This window comes from Lissotriton helveticus, chromosome 2_1, assembly GCF_964261635.1.
Source record: "Lissotriton helveticus chromosome 2_1, aLisHel1.1, whole genome shotgun sequence".
In the NCBI taxonomy this organism is placed as follows: Eukaryota; Metazoa; Chordata; class Amphibia; order Caudata; family Salamandridae; genus Lissotriton; species Lissotriton helveticus.
In genome coordinates, this window is record NC_136059.1 from 1153242927 (window position 1) to 1153256154 (window position 13228).

Below are 13228 nucleotides of genomic sequence, written 5' to 3' on the forward strand. Positions count from 1 at the left end.
TTCTTGGGAAGTTTCGGATCATGTGGATCACCAGGGGGATGGTGGACTGCTGCAGTCAGTCACCACATCTTAATCATTGCTCGGGCTGCCTCATATGGGGCCTTGTCTGCTCGATCCTTAGTAAAGGATTTTGGGGCTTTGGCAGAGGCCAGGAGTAAGGGGTCAAGTGTGTCAGTTGTCCTAGTACATGTGGCACACTAGACCGAGTGCCTGGCTGTTGTGTCGGCAGATGTCTTAAGTTGTGTCTGTTGCCTCCTCCTCTGCTTTCATGGCCCGACTACCCTCTGGTTGCAGGACTAGGAGCCGGTTATGGCTGTCCTGTCGTCCTTTCTTTATCTGCCGTTTGAGGGTAGAAACTATGGCCTGTCATGTCCTTGGTTGGGGGCCTGATGTGTGCTTTCCCTCCATTTCCTTGATCCAGTACTTGCTGGTTGGAGTACTTTGGTTGGGGGCTCTGGCTGCTCGATTATCTCCAGTATGGCCCTGTGCTCTCTGTATCCTCCACTGGTAGAGTTGGAGGTGAGACTGGGAGCTCCCTTTGGGCCCATCTACCTGTAGTTTCCTTGTCTCCTGGTTCAGTTATTGGCGCACCTTGTGCTATCGGCTTGGAGTTTGTGAGGGGAGGTTTAAGGTTACTGGGTCTCTCAGCTTCTGTGTCTTCTTGTGTGCGGTCGTCTAGACGTTTGTCGACTATGTCTTCTTCTGCTCAACACTGGATGACATTTCAGGCCTGGGGTGTTAGGCCATGTTTGATTCTTCATTCTGTTTCTACTTCCAGGGATTTTGGGGTTTCTCCAGGATGGCTTTCTGTTAGGTCTTAGCCCTTCCCCTCTTCAGGGTCAGGGGTGAAGGCATTCCGATCCCCTTGGAGTGGTCTCTTGGCCACCGAGGGTCTGGTCTCCTGGTTCTTTCCAGGATTTTCTACCTTTTGGTCCTGTCCCACCAGTTGTGTGTCCTTCCTGGGTTCTGCAGTTGGTATTGCTGGCATTACGGAATCCTCCGCTGAGCCCTTGTCTTTGGTGGGGTTATGTCTTTTGTCCTTTGAGGTGTTTTTCTGGTGGCCGTAACTTCAGCCTGCCGCCTTGGGGCACTGTGCTCTCTGTCTTGTTGGTCTCCTGACTTTCGGGTGTTCATGGACATGATTCAGCTGTGGTTGGTTCCAGGATTTATGCTCGAAGGGATGTCTTCTTCCCCAGGATTTGTTCTTTCCTGTCTTCTGAGGAGGTAACTCTTCATTTTCTTGTTGTGCGGAGGGCGGTCTTGCTCTGCCTGGAATGAGTGAAGGCATTCTAGGTCTCCTCCCCCTTGTTTGAGACATTTGGTACCGCTAGTAGGGGGTTACACTTTTGATTCCGGCCTTCAGCTGGTGGATCAAGTCTGTGTTTCGGCTGGCACTTAAGCAGTTTGGTCTGTATTCTTCTCTGGGGTTCCACAGGAGGTCTACTGGGTGCATGTCTGCTTTCTTGGCTGCGTTTCGGGGTGCTTCTTTGCAGAACCTCTAGCGGGCTGCCGCTTGGGCAGGTCCTTCTGCCTGTGTGTCTTGTTCTCTGGTGGTCCAAGATCCGGGGGTTCTAGATTGGTTGGCTTTCACAGTGCTGATTTTCGTGTTGTACACAGTTTAAGCTTGTGTGTGCTTTTCTGTGCGGTTGTCCCGGCCTGCTTATTGGCTTGGATACATCTCAATAAGTGAGTCATCACGGCGAGAGGGAGAAGGGGTAATGCTGCAATTACTTACAGGTAATAGCATTACTCTGAGTCCTTCTCTCGCCGTGATGACGCAGGCGCTCCCTCCGGGCTTTTTCAGCCAGTGCTTCTGTGTGGTGTATGGGCTTGGTACGGAACAGGAAGTAAAGAGGGGCAAGGGATTTTTATCTGTGGGAAAGGGTTGTGATTGGAGACACAGTGGCCTCAACAAGTTCATCACGGCGAGAGAATGGTTATGCTATTACCGGTAAGTAATTGCAGCATTTCTAGCTATTAGTTTCACCATGCTTGACTTGAAAGTCTTTTTTAATAAATCATTTGAAATAAAGGAACCCTTTTTGCTAGCCCTACCTTTGTAACCCTTGCCTTTGTTTAATATTTTCTTGTAATATAATATTTTTAAGTGATTTCAGAGTTGTTTTTTTGTCTCCAACACAAACATATGTTTTACCTTCAGATGTATGTAACAATGTAATTAATGATATATTAATTAAATTTTTGGGTATACATTATTTTCCATACATTAAGAAACTCTTAACTTAACCCTAATGCTTACTCAAAGTCTAACATTTGTTTCGTTATTTTGTTTTTGTAATTATTTTAATTTTATTATTATTAATTTCTTGATAGAAAATATGTTACATGTATGCAAGTACTGATCCTAACTCTGTAATTAATACATATGTAATACATAATTCCTTTTATTTTGCAATACATTTATTAAAATCGCCCGAATAATTGGCCTTGAAAAAATGTAACCCCAGTTCAATCAACAACTTCTATTGTGTTAAAATATATTTTCACAACATATTTTTAAGGTATCGGTGCTACTTTTATAAACATATATTATTAATGTATTACTTACGCGCGGAAAGATGACACACGATAAGATGATGAAGAAGGAAATAGTACCCCACTAGGAAATGGTTTGAAGAGTTAAAGTTGATAAGCAGATGATCTGTTCGTCTGGCACAGGTCCTCTGTAGCAGCGGTTGGGGCTAGTATTGCATGCCCCCTTCTTGACACCTCCCTTGTCAGCTGTCGAACCCACAAAAAACACAGAAGAATAGCAGTCAGCATAAAAACAAGACTATTTAAACTATATGTTCTGTTATTCTTTTTAAAGCATCACAAAAATGTAAAGTCCACCAGAAGAAGCCGTCTACTACTATGAACAACGTTTCAGCACATCTATGTCGTCACTGGGACAAGGAAAGTGGGGCATCATGGGTACTTTAACAGTTATTTGCGCCATATCACTGAAAGGGTCCACAATGTTCACTCTGATTTTGAAACACCAGTTGTGTCTGAATAACCAGAATTAAATACATGGACTAAAGCCACTGCAGTACTACTGATTTACTTGTGTGCAATTCACAAAGTGTTGACAGTTGTTGGAAACGTCTCCCAAATAATCATCCGAAAATAAGTGTCTCATACATGTTTTAATAAGTTACACTATTATAAGACCATGGAACGCAAAAAAATAATCATACACACTCTGGACAAAGCAAAAATATAACATCACAAACGACAAGTGCGTTCTGCATAAAAAATGTGGTCACACTCAAGACCCGCACACATGCCAATCGGATCCAAGGACACATATGCAAGAGCAGTCATGCACTTTTTGCCCACTCCAACAATGAACACTGGCATATATTTTCTTGAAAACATATAGGAACTCATTCCATGCCTAACAAACACAAAAGTATGCCACGGTATGAAATATCTGACACTGGTGGCCACAACTCAGGAGTGTTTATTTAAAATAAGCATGTCCTGAATACCTATATGTGTTCTACGCATGCGTGCATATCTTACACAACTGAACTTTATTGAAACTGTTTGGTCAGGTATACTCGAGGCATAAAAGTGGGGTGTCTGCCATGATGTACCTTTTACAAACCCACTATTAATGCGAGAAGCAAGGTGGGACTGTGTTTATATGATGTGAGGGGATAAGTAGTGGTGTTTTAATGTTGGGATAAACTCTAAGGGGTTTATTTACAAACCCCTTGCGCCGCCCGTGCGTCACTTTCAATATGGGGAAAAGTGACGCACCGGCGGTGCAAGGGGCATGTAAATAAGCCCTTAAGCTCTTACCTTGTAGGGGAATCTGGGCCTGGGATGTGATGGGATTTAACAGGAGTTTACTCACTCAGGTATCTGCAGTGTGTTCTAGCAGTTGGCTTGTACCTATTAGAGTTTAAGGCAGACCTGATTTCTAATATCTTTGTTAAATGCTGGAACTCATTATTGTAGGGTGCGTGCTCAATTTGCCCTGTGCGCGTTGACACAGGCACGTGCATGTAAATAAGGAGACACCACACAGTTATACAGATGGGTGCCGACTGACCTCGAGCTGTCACGCCCTCTTTCTTTTACTATGCACGCTCTGCCCGTAGGCGTGAGCACATGGGTGTGACATATCCAGCTTCCGCCGGTAAAATATGCTGGATGGCTAACTCATTACATCCCATCCCAACTCAGTCTCTTTTGCTGCGAGTCCGCCATCTCCCTATTTGGCATGCAAAGTCCTTCAGGCAGGAGCTTCGTCTGGGGTTCGCTCTGAGTCTGTATCTGGGGTGACCAACCCGTGCAGCAGATGGGGACTTCGGTGGTCCAGATGCTGTTGTTATTACCTCCGGGGCCTCTGGTGTTGTTGCTTCCGCTTCCCGGCCTGTTTCCCTGGGTGCCACAGAGGGCGTTTACGGCATGTTGCTCACATGGGGTTCCTCTTGATCTGTTCCGCTGTTCTCCCGTGTCTTGGGCGCTGTCAGCTTCCATACTGGAGGACGGTTCATTTGTTTGAACCAGGAGATGTTTTGGATCAACTTCTCTCCTTCCTTCTCAATGGTTATCATGGTTCCCTTGACACCGATCACTGTCCAGTAGCCTGGCTCAGAACTTTTCCCCTGGTCTTTATCTTTCATTATCACCCTGTCCCCTCTTTGCACTTTCTGGGGCATCGCCCTCCTGGTCCAGCTAGCGGCATGATTCTGTTTTTCCCTCCGCTCGAGGACGTCTTCCTTACTGTATGGTGGCGGTGTCCACCCTGGGTAGACAGGGAGAGTGTCACTGCATTTTCCGTTGAACATCAGCGGCCACCGTGTGAGGCGGGTGGCGCTGTGGGGGGTGCTTCTATACTCCCGGAGGAACAGCTGCAGGTGCAGCTCAGGGTCTGCATTTTCATCCACGGAAATTCACAGGGTTTTATTGAGGGTTCTCATGAACCTCTCAATCTCCCCATTGGCTAGTGGCCATTGTGGGGTGATGCGGCAATGTTGTCTGCCGTGATGCTGCATGAATTCATGGAATTCGTTCCCTTGGAACGGAGGCCCATTGTCACTCTTGATCTCTTCTGGGCACCCGAACATTGCAAAGGTCTTCTTGAGAAGTGGGGCAACCCGGGAGAATGCGGTGGAGCTGATGACTTCTACCAGGGGGTATTTGGAGTAGCTGTCGATTAGGACCACAGTCGTCCGACCATCGGGAAAACTCCCAAAATCGATGCTCACTTTCTCCCAAGGGGCCTTTCCATGCTCTTCCGTCTGAACGAGTGCCAGTCTTTCCGATGCGCAGGTTAGCTGGCAGGCTGCACATCTTCTCACGGGTTCTTCCACCTGGGCCTCGAGCACTGGAAACCACACTTTTTCTCGCATCCGGGCCTTCTGCTTCTCAATTCCTTGGTGTTCACCATGAGCCAGTTGGGTTGGCTGGTGTTGTAGGGCTTTTGGTATAATGATTCAGGATCCTGTTAGCAGAATCCCCCTTGGGTTATACTTAGCTCATTCCTGATCCTTCACATCTACTTGAAGCACTCTTTCTCAGGCCCGGCCCAGCCGTAGGCAGATTGCAAGAACTGGTGCCAGTGTCCTCCTCGGAGAGCTGCGCACACATTGGTGATTACGGGATCCCCCTCTACGGCAGTGGCAACGTCTTCTAACATCAGAGCTTTTGGGCACCTGATGGTTGTTATGTTCAGGTGGCCTTCGAGTGCCTCAACGTCCGATTCTTCTCCTTGATCACCTTGTTGGGCCGGATGTCTCGAGAAGGAAGTCGGCGGGATTCTTGGCGCCTGGTCGGTAAACTACTTCCATTTTGTATTGCTGGCGTCCAATGGCCCATCGCTCAATCCTCGATGGTGTGTGTGGTGCTGACCCTCTGAATAGTGGCACAAATGGCTGGTGATTTGTAATAACCTTAAATGGCTGACCGCAGACGTATAAATAAAAATGACGGCACGCCCAGCGGATGGCCAGGGTTTCCCTCTTGATTTGCGCATAGCGCTTCTCTGTGGGTGAGAGCGTGTTGCTGGCGTTTGCCAGGGCCGCCCATCTTCCTGGCTCCTGTTCCTGGGTTAGCACTGCCCCGAGGCCTACAGGGCTGGCGTGGACTAGTATTTCCGTCTGCTTGGTAGGGTCAAAATATACCAATTTGGTTTGGTCGAGGAGGGTGGTCTTGATTTTCTGGAATGCTGCTTCTTCCAGAGTTCCCCATTTCCACATTGCGTCTGCTCGGGTTTCAGAGTGGCTCCACGATTGTGGCTAGGTCGGGGATGAATCAGCCACAGTACGTGGCCATCCAGAGGAAGCTTCATACTTCAGATACCGTCACAGGGGCCAGTGGGTCCTTGATCGCTTGGGACTTCCGCGGTTCCACTTGGATGCCTTCCTTGTTGGGCGGTGCATGTCTATGCAAAGCCTGATTTTCCCTGGCTATCGGGGCTTTTCAGCTATTACCATGGGGACACCCACATTGTGGGTCCAGATACTTTTTGATGATTCCTAGGTCTTCTAGCTTTTGTAGCTCTTGTTCCACTAACGGTCTGAGCTGGAATGGAACTCTACTGTGTCGTAGTGCCGTAGGTGTGATCGACGTGTAAATGTTCAACTTGACTGGGGCCTTCTTAATTCGTCCTAGGCCTTGGAACAGGCTTCCAAACTGGCCTAGTATCTCTTTGGTTTGGATCGCCTGCACACTCATTGAAAACATTACCAATCCTAGGTCTTCTGCAGCATGGCTGCTCAGTAGGGTGTCGGCCTCTTGGTCATTTTGCCGCGGAGCGGTGGGTATGAATCCCTTCCGTATGTGAATATTTTTCATTTGAAAGGTTTAAGTTCTGGCCTGGGTCTCAGTTGGTTATATTGTTGGATCCCCATGACATTCACCGACACACCGGTGTTGATTACTGCACTCACTTCCGACCCGGCGATCTTTACCGTGCATGTGGGCTGTGGCCCGGGGAACATCCTTTACAACGCAACTTTTACCACGCAGTGCCTTTACGACGCAACTATTACAACGCATGTCATTACAACGCATTGCGCTGGGGGGCGCTCTAGGATAGGGAATAGATGTAATTTACTATCCAACACCTTCCCTACTATCCACGGGGACTGGAGTTGGAATAGTAAATTAAACTATTCACTATCCAGCACCCTTTAACGCTATGCGTTGTAACAGCATGCGTTGTAAAAACTGCGATGTAAAGGCATGCGTGGTAAAAGCATGCGTTGTAATGTCATACATCCCTGTGGCCCTTTCTGTTTTTTAAGAGCCTGCATGAACAATACCAAGTATGTTTCTCCTTCGGTGTCCTCAGTGGATGAGTCATCTACCCGGTATTCAGCCCGCTCATTCTTCCTTCCCCCTTGGGAGGACGTAAGGGAAACACCTGACAGCTGTCTTACGAGCTTTTGCATGGTTCTGGCTCCTCTGCCGTCTTTTCGCGGGCCTTTTCGTCTGCACCCGGATGCGAAGTGGTTAGGGATGCCGCAGTTGGTGTACGTCTTCCCATGGGCAGGGCACGCATGTGGCGGACGTTCTTCCCTCAAACAGTATTTGCTCTGGCCTCTCTGGGTCTGGGCCAGGCGGTCTCGCGGCCTGCTCCCCTTTTCTCATGCTGTGATGGAATCGGCTCGGTCTTTTTTGATGTTTGCGCTCTTTTCGGTTGTGCGCATCAGCGCAAGGTACATCTCGTCAACCCGTGCCGCTGACAGGTCATGTGTCCTGGCCATGACTAGTATGTCATTTAGGGGTATACTTGGCTGCCTTAATATGAGCCCGCATAGTATCTTGCTGTGTACTCTCTGGATGAGCTGGGCTCAGAACTCTTCCGCAGCCCTTTTGTCGACAAGATCCGTGATTGCTAGCTACCTCAGTCTTGTGTGGAAGGCATCAATTGATTTGCCTTGCCTTTGTCTGGCTTGTTGCAACTTGAACCTTTGATAGTCTGGGTTCAGTTGAGGGTCAAAATGCACGTCGAGCGCTGCCACCGCTGCGTCATAGTCGGCTGGGCCATCTGTATTTGGGAGATGTTTAAATAACAGGTATACCTCCTCCCCTGCGTAGTGGAGCAAGAGTGATCGCTTGACTACCCCATCAGTTTCCCTGGTGGCTATAAAGTAGTTTTCCAGAGGTCCCAGCCATGTTTTCCACTGTGGGGTTGCTGTTGGGGGGTCAGCTGCCTGGCTGAAGGGGGGTAGCACGCCCGTGGGCGCATGCTGTGTGATGATGCGGACAGGTGCCTGGTTCTCATCAGGGTTATCTACCATATTGCCCTGGTTGTTGTGTCCTGGCTCAGTCGGGTGAGGTGAATGCCAGCTCTGTGCTGCGCCCTACGGGGAGTGGTGCTGTTGTGTCCATTGTGCTTATTCCCCAGGGGCTTGCTGCTGCCACTCTGTGGGATATGTGGCTGAGCCTGGTCTTGTCCTCCTATGTATCTGCCAGCGCAATAAATTGCCGCGTGTGCAGGCCTGGCCACCCCAGGAGATCCTTCTCTCTATGCACTTGTGGCCACGTGTGCGGCATCCTCTGTAGCGGTGTGCGCGGACTGGCGCATGGAAGCAGCAGTGCTTTGGTCTCAATGTGGAAGCGAGGGGACGTGCCTTACCGGGTGATTCAGGACATGTCCCTGGGTCCGCCGCAGTGACTGCTTTCACCCTCGCCCTCTGGATCAGGGAGGGGCGGTGTGCTTGCTTTACGATGGCGCGTTGCTGGCTGCAGGGGGGGGCTGCGACGGGGCCATGCGTCATGCTAGTTGGTGCACGGGAGTGTGAGTTTGGCTCCCTCATCGCCAGTGTAAGGTGCGTGCTCAATTGGCCCTTTGCTCGTTGACTTTGCACAGCCCACAGCGTGTCCACCTTATTTTTGCCCCATGCGCCTCTCTACAAATTGGCGCAGAGGATGGGATGGCGGACGCGCTCGTTGTGAGGTCCGGACGTTGCGAGAAAAACAAGTGCTGTGGGACAGACACAGAGGAGAGCGTGGCAGGGGGGCTACCACGGACCGGCACATCCTCACAGAGGGCCCCGCCACGGAGAGGGCACGAAGAACAGTGCCATAGGAGACCGGGGCAACCAGCTACCACGCACCAACAGTGAGTTAGAAGAATGGCACAGTGAGTGTGCAGCGCCCCGCAAGTGAACAGGAGAAGAGGCACAGTGAGTGTGCAACGCCCCACATCTGCAACATAAGCAGCGTTGCTGCAGGGGACCTAGTGCGACCTCTCCCATGCTCCAGGGCGTGTGGGGGGGACACGGTATGTGGCCCAGCAGAGTCCTTTCCCCACAGAGCAGGGGACAACAGAGGACACCAGCCCACACCCAAGGACGGGTGGAGAGGACACGAAACAGTAGCGTAGCAGTGCCTTTTCCCAGCAGAGTGGGCAACAACTGTGCACCACGCTGCAAGAGTGGGAGCGGTAACGCCCACAAGTCAAGGGGTGCTGTGGTGACATAGAAGACTCCACCCTGTTGACCATAAGCAGCCACACAGACCTACGAGAAGGCGCCATAACGCCTAATAGAGAAGGAGGTGCCCCGCAGCGGTGAGGACTACGGCACTGGCCAGAAGGGAGCGGGGACTGGCATACGCATCAGGGGTGTTGGGGTGATCCAGCAACACACCACCCCAGTCGCAGTTAGACCAGGCACTCAACGGTCCAGGAGCCAAAAGTACGCAAAGCAATTGTTAGACGCCCAACCTGGCGCACAGAGGACTAGGTGGAGCGGGAGAGGGCCTCGTGGCTCAGGAAGGAGCAGAGGGCCCGCAAGAACAAAGCACGCCAGGGAGCCCCCCATCCAGGGCAGACGACGCACCACCAAGAAGGCAAGCAGCCATGGGTGCCTAATTCTTCTCCCTCACAAACCCAGTTCCCTTTCCACCAAAACCGGTAGAACCGGCCATGAAATGGGAAGATTGGAAGGCGTCTTTCTGAACTACCTGTCAGCATTAGAGGATGAAGGGGGCGAAGTCTTCCCGAGCAAGAAGGAAAAGAAGATCTTACTACACAACTTGGGTCCGGAAGGCATCAGAGTGTACATGAACTTGGTAAAAAAGACCAGACTTCAAGACAATGAAGACGTGTTCCAACATGCCATTGAGGACCTGGACGGCCATTATCAGCCAGTGGTGTATATCACGATAGACCGCTTCAACTTATTTCAACGGAAACAGATCGAAGGGGAATCGGTAGATGACTACGTAGCGGCATTAAAGAGACTGGCGTTCACCTGCAAATTCGGGGGACTCCACGATGACTTCATAAGGGACCAGATCATCATGCATACTGGGAACACTTTCATTCAAGAGAAGTTATGGGTCAGCGGAGAAGAGCCCCTCAAAGAGATAGTGGCCATGGTCAAAAAGGCGGAACTCTCAAAGCAGTGCACAGAAGCGGCCAAAAAGGAAAATGCACAGAAAGCCACAGTAAGCAAGGTCACAGAAGCTACCCCACAGGAGCGGAAGCAGCCGTACACAGGAAACTCTCGGCAGCCCAGGAAATTCCCGCCCAAGCCAGCCACACACCAGAATCCCCACGTAGAGGACAGGAACAGTTGCTACAGATGCGGCAATAGTACACACACAGCCACCGACAAACGATGCCCACCCTTCAGAGCCAAATGTTCGTACTGTGGGATCATGGGACACTTTGAAAAAGTCTGTAGGCGCAAACACAAGAAAACGTCAGTCAGATATGTGGGGCAAGACTCAGAGACAGAAGAGGGAGGAGGCGAAGACGACGATGAAAGTGTGCTGTGCATAGATGACCAAGTCTTAGGCATAGACTGCTCCAGGACACGTAAACCACTGTGGGAACTCACCATAAGGGGGGTCCAAGTTGCAATGGTCGCCTCATTGTTTACCATACACCATCATACAATGTAGCATTTGGGACAGAGACTTCGCGCGGACCATTGGCACTCATCTGCTGGTCTCAGACATCCATTTAGTTACCTTCACAGGAGAACCCATTCCTATGGTGGGGTACCACCCCCTACAATTTGAGTTCAAAGGCCGCATGGCAGAAGGGAAGCTCTATGTGGCAGAGAAAGTACCCTCAGTCCTAGGATGGGTGGATCAAGGAGAACTAGGAATCCAACTAAACCCAGGAGTAACAACTCAAGTCCTAATGATGAGCCCTGCACAGACATACAAAGCTGATTGGTGGAAGACTGAATTCCCGACGGTATTCGGAGGCACAATCGGCAAGTTGACAAAATTCACCCACAAAATATGCCTCAAGGAGGGGGCCAAACCGGTGAGCCCCAAAGTACGGAACATCCCCTTTCAGACCAGAGACGCAGTACAGCAAGAGCTGCAACACTTAGAAGACAACGGAGTAATAGAGCCGATCAAGAGCGCAGAGTTGCTGGCGCCCCTGGTGGTAGCCAGGAACCCCAACGGAAAGGTACGCCTCTGCATTGACTAGCGAGAACTCAACAAAAACATCTTGGTGGATAAGTTCCCGCTGCCCAAGATCAATGAAATGTTGGCCATGACTAAAGGCATCAAATGGTTCTCCACCATAGACCTAACCTCTGCTTATCACCAGATCGCACCACAGCCAACATGCAAGAAGCTAACCTTGTTCATTACACCATTTGGGTGCTATCAATTCCGACGGATGCTGTTCGGTCTCGCATCTGCTGCAGCTGTCTTCCAAAAATCAATGCAGAGACACGGAAGGGGTACAGTATTTCCAAGACGACATCCTAGTCATGGGACAAACCAAAACAGATCATGACGCCAAACTCTTCACAGTGCTGCGCATACTAAGACAAAATGGCCTCACCGCAGAGTGGGACAAGTGCAACTTCGGAGTATCATCGGTCACATACCTGGGCCAAAAAATAAGTGACAAAGGAATCGCACCCAAACAGGCGAATGCAAAGGCCATAAAGGGCGCACCCACTCCCAGGAACAAGGACGACGTCCGTTCCTTCCTAGGTATGGTGGAATTCTATAGACAGTTTGTACCTCATTTCGCCACCAAAACACTCAACTTGCATCAGCTACTAAAAGAGAAACCCGCCTTCACCTGGTCGGAAGCATCCCAGGCAGAATTCCAACAAATCAAGGAAGACATATGTGAGGCCGTACCTCTGCACGGATTTGACCAAAGGGCACTATCCATCCTCACCACAGATGCCAGTGACAGAGGATTAGGCACTGAACTGATGCAAAAGTCCGGTGAGGGGGAAATGACAACGGTCAGCTTCGCGTCTCGTTCCCTGGCTCCGAATGAAGAGAAATTCAGTGTGGTGGAGAAGGAGATGCTGGCGGCGATTTGGGCAATGGAAAGATTCTGCAAATTCCTGTGGGGCTCCAGTTTCCTGCTCAGGACGGACCACAAGCCCTTAGTAAAGGCACTCACATCCAGCGGACATGCGACTGCCACACCCCGCATAGCGAAAATTACCCTACGGTTACTGGATTATGCGTATGACGTCAAATAGATTCCAGGCACCAAGAACAAGTGGAGTGGTGTGGCTCACTGGTTAGAGGCAGCAGACCCGTAAGCATAGAACGGCCCGGGACCAGGGTTCAATTCCCGACGCGGCAGGGTCGTGGACCAGGGTCAAAACGGACTCGATAATTCTCGCCTCGGTGCCTACTCTAACCAGGGAACACACTCGGCAACTCTGGGCATTAAGCTTGCCTCATCTCTACTACGGCCCCCCACAGACGCCGGGGATGCCTGGTTTCACCTTGGAGATACCCAGAAAGGGACCATCTCACAGGGAAAACCAGGACGGGTTCCCCAGCGGTCTTCAGCGCCAGGATACTCCTTGGAGTCGCAGTGCGCTTTACAAGTACACCCACATTTAACAAAGTCGCCGACTTTCTCAGCAGGGCAGTGGCAATGGAAAACGCACCTACACAAACGGAAGAAGACGACTACACCATAGCGTTCATAGAGGACCAAGAGGCAGTCCTAAGCGCACAAGAGTGGAGAACGGCATATGAAGAGGACGCATGTCTCACGGCAGTCAAACGGTTCATAGTAGAGGGCTGGCCAGAGAAGAAACACTTGGACACAGAACAGCGGAAATTTTACGAAGTTCGGGAAGAGCTGTCAGTAGCAGACAACGAGATATTCGTGCTGAGAGGTGACAAAGTAGTGCCCCCTGGCCGACTGGTAAAGCGGCTACTCACCATACTGCACGAAGGACATCTAGGCATAGTGAAAACGAAACAGAGGGTCAAGCAAACATACTGGTGGCCTGCACTAGAT

General features: G+C 50.3%; 1 long non-coding RNA gene across 3 annotated transcripts in view; it reads right to left on the reverse strand.

Moving 5' to 3' along the window:
• The window catches only part of LOC144818513 (uncharacterized), a 65149-nt gene that overhangs the window by 16042 nt on the left and 35879 nt on the right, over positions 1-13228 (reverse strand). For all 3 annotated transcript variants that reach the window (XR_013607129.1, XR_013607128.1, XR_013607130.1), the window contains one exon: positions 2570-2742. This is a non-coding gene — a long non-coding RNA (uncharacterized LOC144818513). The remainder of the gene's footprint in view (positions 1-2569; positions 2743-13228) is intronic.